General features: G+C 38.5%; 1 long non-coding RNA gene across 1 annotated transcript; it reads right to left on the reverse strand.

Moving 5' to 3' along the window:
- Positions 1-5,470: 5,470 nt before the first annotated feature.
- LOC130459470 (uncharacterized) lies at positions 5,471-6,404 on the reverse strand. The gene is made up of 5 exons (XR_008918866.1): positions 6,274-6,404; positions 6,144-6,173; positions 5,947-6,009; positions 5,756-5,821; positions 5,471-5,599 (listed from the first exon to the last, which is right to left on the reverse strand). It is a non-coding gene; the product is annotated as an uncharacterized lncRNA (long non-coding RNA).
- Between the last annotated feature and the right edge of the window lie 4,418 nt (positions 6,405-10,822).

A 10,822-nucleotide genomic window follows, 5' to 3' on the forward strand; every position in this document is an offset into this window, starting at 1 on the left:
AATTCCGGAATCGGAAATGTTAAATATTGTTCGTATCGGAAATGAATTCCGGAATCGGAAAATTAATCGGAAGCGCGTCGTACGAATTAGCATCGGACGAGCTTGCTAGACGAAGGCCCAGCACGAAGCCAGGCCCACGTCCAGCAAGGGAAACGCGCACCACAACACGCCAGCCCAAGGCTGCGCCGGGCCCACCGCAAGACAGGCCCAGCGCGCGCCCAAGGCTGCGGCAGTCGTGGGCTGCGATGCTCGGGCTGTGCGCGCGCACGCATAGCGCCCCTCGTGGGTTGCTGTGTGTGCGTGGGTGTTTGTGTTCACATACGAAACCTAAAACGTACAGGATTCGTTTAATGATTAAATTCCTAATTCTATTTGATAAATTAATTAAATAAGAGTTTCATTAGGATTCTAATTTAATTAATTCGTATCCTAATTCGATTCCAATTCTCTTTCCATACCCCTATAAATATGTGGCCTGGGTTCACAATTTATAATAAGTTTTCAAGTATTCAAAGTGAGTTTTTGAGAGAAAAATTCAGTCACATTCCTTGCTCAAAAGTGCCGAAATTTTTAGTACCTTAAGGGCGATTCTAGTTGGTCAATCTTAAGGCGGATCCGGACGTGCTATGGACTATCTACGGAGGGACGACACTTGGAGTCCTAAAGACTTGTTCTTGTTCGGTTCGGGCGCAGCTAGGGAAGGCACGCAACAAAGAGTATGCATCTAAACTATGCTATATGATTATGTGTAAATAATATGTATTCCTGGCTAAATGGTTTTTCCGCATGATTTATGAATTGTCATATGTATCATAACCTAACAGCTACAACATGTATGCATCTATACTATGCTAAATGATTATGTGTAAATAATATGATTTCCTGGCTTTATGGTTTTCCGCATGATTTATGAATTGTCATATGTATCATAACCTAACAGTGGTATCACGAGCCTCTTATTATTTTCATAATCTAAATTGCATAAACATGGTTAAATATTACAAATTTGCAAAAATTAAAAGCGGTGATTAATTTTCGTAATTGTTAATTAATTGCAAATTGCGTTTATTAAATTATACGTACGCAGTTTTTCGGCAGTTTCTTCGTTACTCATCCAAATCGAGTGATTTTTGTGTCAATTCCGCATGTAAAAGGCATTCTAAAATTTTGACAAAAATAGTAATTTTCGGCCGAACCCAGAATTCTCAAATTCGAAGCCTAACTATGACTTTTCGGAGGTTTTAGTTTTTCGAACGCAAAATTTCGTAAATTTAAGATGTTAAATTAAATATTTGCGATTCTTGTTGATAAATCTTGAATTTTTGATTGACCTACTGTATATGTTTAACAAGTTTGAATGCCTAGCCTTGTTAATTATGCAATCTAATTTGTAATTATGATTAATTTGTTGAAAATTGGAATAATTTAGAGTTAATTTGATTTTCATAATTAGTTATAATTTAATTAGATACCTATGATTAAAAACCACCATAAAAATTGTAAATTTATGTTAAATTTTAAATTTTTATGACCTAGACTTGAATCCATGTTAATCGGAAATCAATTAATTAATAAATTTTCGATTTTTCGCCATAAAATTATGAAATTAATATGATTTATTAATTTGTCATTAATTTTGAAAATAAAATTTTTAATTTTTATTCAATCGCTCATAAACTTGCGCGCACAAAGCAATGGACGCTACGTGTTACCCTTAAGGGGTGTTGTATAGTACTGGCGTGCGACGACGAGCAAGGGAGCTCGTCGCCCACGCGGTACGAATGCAGCGACCAAGGCGATGGCACGCGAGCACAAGACAGCAGCCCTGCCTTGTGTCGAGCGCTGTGCGCGATGGGCGATGGGCGGAGCAATGGCACGCTGTGGGTGCGCGAGCGAGCGAGATCTGGTCGCCCAGCGATCGCTGCTCAGCGCACCACAACGCGTGGCCTCGCGCGAGCGATGCGAGGAGCATCGTAGTTGCTGCGATGCCAGGGCAGGCAGGCTGCGCGCAAGCGTGGCTTGCCTTGCTGCCTTGCGCGTGGCTGCTGCGACGCTGTGCCATGGACCTCGATGGGTCGTGCACTCGACGGGGCTTGGGCGCAAGCCCAAGTGCTCGTCATGTCACGATTGTCGAGTTTAAAAATTTTAATTTAAAATTTTCAGTTTACGTAATTTTAATTAATTTTAAAATTAATGATTTAAATTGTTTTCTTGGATTTTAATTTTGAATATTATAATTATAATAAATTTCATTTATTCTAATTATTTTACTAAAATTAAAATCATGAATTAATTTAAATACGACTGGAAAAAAAAATTAAATAAGCGGATTCAATTATAAATTTATATGAGCTTTAAATTTTAATTAAATTTGTATGTTTCCGGTTAGACTAGAAATACATTTTTATGTTTAAAATTAGTAAAGCATATGAATTTATTGGTTTCAGTGGGAGCCCTTTTAGTCATAAACTCTTGATTAGGTCTACAAATCCTTAAGGTTAAAACAACTTGATTAGAATTAATAAGGACTGAATAATTTGTAGATTATTGGTGCCCTTGATTAATTGCTGCAAATGTTTATGTGATGCATAATGTGTTTTACTAACCAGCTATGTGGGGCCATTCATGATAATGAATGGGTGAATGGTATATATTGTATATGTACTGTTTTGCAGGTTATGAAGTGACTAGTATGGCCCAAATAGGATAGGAAATATGGTCTGCGTACCATTAATTTGAATGTAATTGGTCTAAAGTACCAAAGTTGTTTTTCAATTCAAATATGGTCTGCGTAACATCAAATAGTTGTAATTAGTTTTAATTATAGCTACTTGGTATAATTAAAACTAATTACAACTATTTGACGGCTCTATTTTTTATATTTGGCCCATCTACTTGCTTGCTAGAAAGACTCTGCCGTGATGTCTTTTGTTCGGATACAATCTGCATTAGAAAGGGGTGGTTCAGTAAGAAACATTACTTTCAACCATCCATCAGATTGCACAATGGTCAAATATCTCAACATATCTCCATAATCTATACCATTATCCAACTGCCTGAGTCAAGATGAATGTCATGTCTCCACATATAATTGAGAAAATCTCAAGAGATATCTATCTTAGTTACACACAGCAATAGATAGGTCCCCATAAATTTTAGAAAACCAATTAAAGAAACTACCATATAACAAGAACTTGATAGCTCTCCATCGCAAGTATCCATAGGTGAAAATTCCAACTAAAGTAACTTTCAGATGCTAAATCAACCCCAAGGATGAAACGAGTACAATACAGTATCCTTGCAAGTTTCTCAAGTCAAGATAGAGAAAGGGAGAAAGAGAGGCATTGCTAACTTCACTGCAAGACGTTGGAAAACAAAGACAAACAACAATCAATATAATTTGGGAAATTCTACATGGTGGTCTACTGGTTTGGAAAATTTTACATGGTGGAAAATAAATAAATTAAAGGGACCCAAAAAAATTATTGTTCTGCAAAAACGATCTATTTATAGAAGTTAAATTGTTGAATATAAACGAGGTTGGACTGGGGAAGCTGTTGCTGGAGAGGCCAAGCCGATTTCTCCGAGTCAGCTTTGTCAGATCCATGAGAAGAAGAAGAAAAAGACATCTCGATTCTTTTGATGTTGCCAAGTTTGCATTTGAATTGGTTGGCTGGTTCGCTGAACAGATTGGCTGGGGAATAGCTCGTTGATAGCTAAACTGGCTTGCCGGCGAAACGTGGGCTGCGTGTGGTTGTTGCCTTGTTGGTGAAGATGGAGAGAAGAAGTGGTGAGATTTGGTGGTAGAGTGGTGGGTGCGGTGGTGGGGTCAGGTAGCGCGATGGGGTTGGACTGGTCGGTGGGGTCAGGTGGTGGCGTGGGGTGGTTAGGTTGGTTTGGATGGTGGGTGGTGGTGGGAGACTTGGAGTGAGGTGTATTAACTAGAGGGTAGGTTAGTAATTATATTTAGGGTCAGAAATATGGTAAATTAGTGGTGGGTTAGCCATAACTTTAGTTGATAACGACACTTAGTGTATTAAGCCATTACCAAGAAAATGAAACTTTTTAGTTTCCACCATGTAGAATTTCCCAAACGAAGAGGTCAGGATGTAGAACTTCCCATATAGTTTTCATCAAAGAAATGTATTTGTTACTATATGAAAAGATATCACATGGAAAGATGTTTAGAAAAATAGGATTATTTAGCTAAACAATGCTCTAAACGCAATGCAACTGAGCCATGGAAAGCACAACACCTGAAGTGTCTGATTAAATATTGCCTGTCTAACATCCTGGAGTGTCTGATTAAATATTCACTTTCCTTCCCAAGCCAGGAGATAGTGAAATTACCTGATAAAGACCCTCATGGTTAAGGACAAATTGTGTCCGCTTCCAATCACTATGGGGGCCTATTGGATTTCCTGGAGGTGGAGCCGTCAGATATCCCACTTTAAGATAGGACAAAGGAAGCTGAAAAATAGATAAGAGAGATTTAGAACAAATCATGACTTAACACACTGCAAAAGGAGAAGCCTTGTGTTAACGTCAGGGAGCAACACAAACCACTATATATGAAAATGCATAAAGGTGCATGTTTTGTCTGCAAGAACATTTCCTCTTTCCCCCCCCCCCCCCTCCCCCCCTCCCCGCCCTCTTCCTTGAAACACTGGATTATCTCCAGAAGCAACTAGAGTAGAGAACTAAATCAAACAAATATCAATTGAACCATAATTTCTGTCCCTAAAAGGTCAAGCTTCGGAAACAGAATTTTAAGGAACGTCTCTACTATATTCCTTGATATGTTTTCACTTGACATTCATGAAAGGTGAAAGTTGATCAAAGCTCTGGGAGTGTCCTTAAACATACACAAAGTACTTGATAATTTGATTCGGGTAAAGCCGTAAAGGGATTACCTATTGAGGGGTGGGGAGAGGGTCAAACTAGCATTGAGGATAACTAAATGGAAAGTAGAATGTGGTTTTTACAGTCACGTAAAATGCTGAAATGTAACTAGAACTATGTACACTTTCTGTTGATTTTATGTAAAGCACTCTTACCATAGAACGGACTAGCCTCATTGCACTGCGGTAGACCTACAAGTTTAAAAGCAAAACCAAAAAAACTGTCACAATTACAACTCAACAAGAAACCTCGTCAGAGAAAACAGATATGATGCAACTGTTTGCAATAGGAATACATTGGCCTAGCATAATGATTTTGCGTTATAATTTTTCCTTGCATTTCTCCGATAATATTCTGAGCTTGAAAGTTGTATCAAGATGAAAAATACAAAGCGCAAGATCCCAATAGGTCCAATTTCAAGAGACAAAAAAACACCCACCAAGAATTCTACCAAAGCAGATTTAGGAAGGTTGAGGTGTATACAAGCCAACCCGCATCAATGTTTCGTGAGGACCGCTGAAGAGGCAGGGAGGGTGAAGATGAGAAACCGGAATTGCAGAGAGCTTACCGAGTAATTTGGCTTCAATGCGTGAGCAGCTGCAATAAAGACAGCGCACTGACTATACAAGTCATTGGGCGAAATATCATTATGGCTGACTGATCCCCCGATTCTTAGCAAGTCCTCGGCTAAGCCATACTGCAAAACCAAAATATACATAACTCACCTTATCATCCGATCTCAGTGACCGTGTAACCCTTCAATACAACACAATATCCAGATGATAATAATAAAAGAAAGAAGAAAGCACTGGACAAGCATTGCTAAAAAAGAAAAGAATAATTGAGGACTAACCAAAACAGTTCCGAGGTTGTAAATAGCCCTATGAAAGTCAAACTGCAACTGAATTGCTGCACGGAACTGCATCAAGGTATATTACAGAGAATCAAATAATAGTGAAGATTCAATAATATTCATAATTTCGTATGTAACCCACACCTAAAATCATTTAGTTATCTTGAGTTTATCAAGTAATATGTTTGCACCTTACTAATTGCCGTCTTAACAATGTTATGCTTTTCCTTAGCAGGGACTATCGCACTGAGTTCCTGTATCACAAAACAGGGAATGGTAAAGCCAAAGTCTGAGAGCATTGTATTGCCACTAACTTTCTAGTGTAAAAAAAATGCACTTCTCAGCCTTTCCTTTCTGCATTTCTCACTGTATAGATGAGAAATATTACCTGCAGTGCAAGTCCCCAGTTGTTAAGCGCCTGGAAAGGAACAATGAGATTGTTACAATGACAAAAATGAACAGAAATCTAAAGAATTGTAGTAAAAAGATAAAATAGCCAAATACAAAAAGAAAAAAACCTGGGGACTATTCCAATTCAACTGCACAGCTTTTCCGTAGTAATCTGTGGCCTGAAAGGAAGATAATTAGGTCATAAGGTCTACTTAAATAATACAAAGCAAAAGCCTAAATATTCTACTTTCATCATTTCATAATGAGTTAATATTTCCAAACACCCATAATTTGTAAGAAAATAGCATCAATTGTGCTCTTGGTACATCCAACAATAAGTGAACGTCAAATGAACAACTCAGAGAAAAGGTCACCACTTTGCTTCAGAGATTTATGATCAATACAGCTTCTGGAAATGATAGGATGAAAATACAACAAGACCATAAAAAATGAAGGTAAAGAATTATAACATGAAAAATCACATTTCAATAGTACGTACAATGCAATTAACAACAGTCAACCCACCTCCCCTGCTCTACCCCACCACGACCGCCACCACCACCACCACCATTCTCTAATTCCAACACCGCCCCATCTTTATCTATGAATAAACCCTAAAAAACGAATTGAACAAACCCTAAAAACGAATTGAACAAACGAATTGAACCGTAAAAACGAATTGAACAAAAGAATAGAACAAACCCTAAAACGAATTGAACAAACAAATTGAACAAAACCTAAAACGAAGCACAGAACTCAAAAAAATGAATTGAACAAAACGGCATCTGTAGAGGAGGCGAGAAAAGAGACCCACCGGCGACTGGCGAGGAGGCCAGAACCACCGACGACTCGACGAGGAAGCTAGATTGATGACGCAGGAATGGTTTTTTTTTTGAGGGGGGCGACGCAGGGAAAGCTATGGGGAAGAAGAAGGGAGTTGAGCGCGCGCGAGAGCTGAAGTTTTGAGATGCTTAATTTGTTCTGAATTACTCCGTAGTATAATATTGCAGCGAATTTTTTTATCCGGGTTATTGCAGGGGGCTTTTAAATGTACGCTGCAATAAAAACGGGCTATTGCAGGGGCTTTTAAAATGTACGCTGCAACAAACACTTTTGCAGGGAACAATTAAATTGTACGCTGCAACAACCATTTAAATGGTTTGACCCGCGTTGACCGACTAGTTGTTGAAGCGTATTAATACATGTACGCTGCAACAAGGGGGCTGCAACAGGGGTTTTTTCTACTAGTGTAAAGTACCAAAATTGTTTTTCAATTCAAATATGGTCTGCGTACCATCAAATAGTTGTAATTAGTTTAATTATAGCTTACCCTATTTGAAGAAAATGGTGCCTCCCACGGAGATTTTCAAGACGGACTTTGAAGTTGAAGCTTCAAGATGAAGTCGGGCCATACTAGATCACATTTATCTTATGCATGTTTTAAGTTATTTATTGCTTTTAAATATGTCTTAAATATGCATGAGATCAAAGCTTGATTATGTTGCATGATTAAGGATTTTAGTTCACTTAATATCTAACCAACATAGTAAGAGCCTTAAGTTCCAAACTTAAAAAAAAAAATTGAGTTAAAAGGTGCCATGCAAAAATATACACTTGCTTGGATATCCTTTACATCAATCTAGTAATAGTTTTCGCTCAGCGAGGTGTTACTTATTGGTCCTAAATGGGCAAGGTACACAAATAATTGTGAGTACATGTTAGTTTTGGTGAAACTCAACGATATAAGTAAGGAGTCCTTTTATGTCGTGGCAAATTCGATAGGTTTACCTAATAAGTTCTTAGACGTACCTATCAACCAAGAATAGTTTCTAGACTATTAGCAAAAGGTTTTTGCTTACCTAAGATGTTTTAGGATTAAGTCGACAAACTGTGCTTAATTCTTCAATGATTTTCGGATCTTGGAATCATTTTATTCACACCTGCCGGAACACATAACTTGAATAAAATGCTTAATGAACATTGAATTATGCATGTATGCTAGAATTTAAGTTTATTAATAGAAACTGTGAATGGTTATTTATTTGTTTATTCTTTTCAATTGTAGTTTTAACTATGGCAAACAACAATTCATTCAACATTCGATCAATTCTCGAAAAGGAGAAGTTGAACGGGAAAAACTTCCTTGACTGGCAAAGGAACTTGCAAATAGTTCTTATGCACGAAGAAAATGAGTATGTCCTAGATGAGGCGATGCCCGAAGCCGCAGGCGACGGGGTCACTCAGGCAGCCCTCAATCGTTGGATTGATGCCAACAAGGATGTGAAATGTCTAATGCTCGCCACCATGAGTGCAGATCTGCAGAAAACGTTCATCAACTCAGATGCTTTCACAATCATCAGTGAGTTGAAGAACATGTTCCAAGATCTGGCTCGAGTCGAAAGATTCGAGACTCATAGGCAAATTCTTGAAACCAAGCTTAAGAAAGGCGAACCCGTAAGTCCACATGTTCTCAAAATGATTGGACTCATTGAGAATATGAGTCGGCTGGATCAGAAATTCTCTCAGGAAATGGATGTAGACACCATCCTCCATTCTCTTCATAACGGGTATGATCAGTTCAAGCTGAACTACAGTATGAATAGTCTGGACAGAACGCTCACTGAGCTTCACGGTATGCTGAAAACCGCTGAAAAGACGCTCAAAAGTGATAAGCAAGATGTGCTTATGGTGCGTGGGGGCAAGTTCAAGAAATCTGGAAAGAAGAGGAATGCTAAGAAAGGTGGCAACAAGGCCAGCTCAACTAAGCAAACTGGCGCCAAGTCTGAAAAGAGGAAGGTCAGTCAACCCACTTCTGAATCCGAATGCTTCTACTGCAAGAAGAAGGGGCATTGGAAGAGAGATTGCTTGAAGCTAAAGGAAGATCAGAAGAACGGAACAGTCGTTCCATCTTCAGGTATTTTCGTTATAGACTGTATACTTGCTAATTCAACTTCTTGGGTATTAGATACAGGTTGTGGCTCACACTTATGTTCCAATCCACAGGGACTAAGAAGAAGTAGAAAGTTAAGCAAGGGTGAAGTTGACCTACGAGTGGGAAATGGAGCACGGATTGCTGCATTAGCTGTAGGAACTTATTATTTGTCGTTGCCCTCCGGGCTAGTTTTGGAACTGGAAGAGTGTTTCCATGTTCCAAGTCTTACTAAAAACATCATTTCAGTTTCTTGCTTAGATGCTAAGGGATTTTCCTTTTTAATAAAAGACAATAGTTGTTCGTTTTATTTTAAAGAGATGTTTTATGGATCTGCTAGATTAGTCAATGGACTTTATTTATTAGATCACGACAAACAAGTTTATAACATAAATACCAAAAAGGCCAAAAAGGATGATTCAGATCTCACCTATCTGTGGTATTGTCGATTAGGCCATATAAACTTGAAACGCTTAAAAGACTTCAAAAAGAAGGAATTCTAGAACCATTTGACTTAGAGGATTATGGTAAATGCGAATCATGTTTACTTGGCAAAATGACAAAGAAACCTTTCTCTAAAGTTGGAGAAATAGCAACTGAACTATTGGGTTTAATCCATACAGATGTATGTGGACCAATGAGTACAAATGCTAGAGGTGGTTTCAGCTACTTTATCACTTTCACTGATGACTTCAGTAGATATGGTTATGTCTACCTAATGAAGCATAAGTCTGAATCCTTTGACAAATTCAAGGAATTTCAGAGTGAAGTAGAGAATCAATTAGGCGAGAAGATTAAGGCACTGCGGTCTGATAGAGGCGGTGAATATCTGAGGTATGAATTTGATGACCATCTGAAAGAATGTGGAATTCTATCAGAATTGACTCCTCCTGGAACACCACAATGGAACAGTGTGTCGGAACGGAGGAACAGAACCTTGCTAGACATGGTCAGGTCAATGATGGGTCATGCCGAACTTCCAATAGAATTTTGGGGACATGCACTAAATACAGCTGCACTCACTATAAATAGAGCTCCGTCTAAAGCTGTCGAAAAGACTCCATATGAGTTATGGTTTGGAAAGCCTCCAAAAGTGTCTTTTCTTAAGATTTGGGGATGTGAAGTATACGTCAAGCGATTAATTTCAGACAAACTTCATCCAAAATCTGACAAATGTATCCTTATGGGCTATCCTAAGGAAACAAAGGGGTATTACTTCTACAATACATCTGAGAACAAGGTGTTTGTTGCTCGAGATGGTGTATTTTTGGAGAAGAATCACATTTCCAAAATGACAAGTGGGAGAAAAGTAAACCTCGAAGAAATTCGAGTCGAACAACAAACTCTAGAGAATGCTCAAGATGACATTCAGGATGAAACTCAGAGATCTTTAGAAGAATCTAGTGAGAATCATGGTCAATCTAGAAATGTTACCCCGCGTAGATCGCAAAGATATAGATCTCAACCGGAAAGGTACTTAGGTATTTTGACGAACGAGAGCTATGACGTTCTATTACTTGAAAGTGATGAACCTGCGACTTACAAACAAGCTATGACGAGCCCTAGCTCCAAGCAATGGCAAGAAGCCATGCAATCTGAATTAGACTCCATGTCTGAAAACCAAGTATGGGATTTGGTCGATTTCCCAGATGGCTACCAAGCCATTGGAAGCAAATGGGTTTTCAAACTGAAAAAGGACAAGGATGGGAAACTTGATGTTTTCAAAGCTAGATTGGTTGCAAAAGGTT

This window comes from Spinacia oleracea, chromosome 4, assembly GCF_020520425.1.
Source record: "Spinacia oleracea cultivar Varoflay chromosome 4, BTI_SOV_V1, whole genome shotgun sequence".
Classification (NCBI taxonomy): Eukaryota; Viridiplantae; Streptophyta; class Magnoliopsida; order Caryophyllales; family Amaranthaceae; genus Spinacia; species Spinacia oleracea.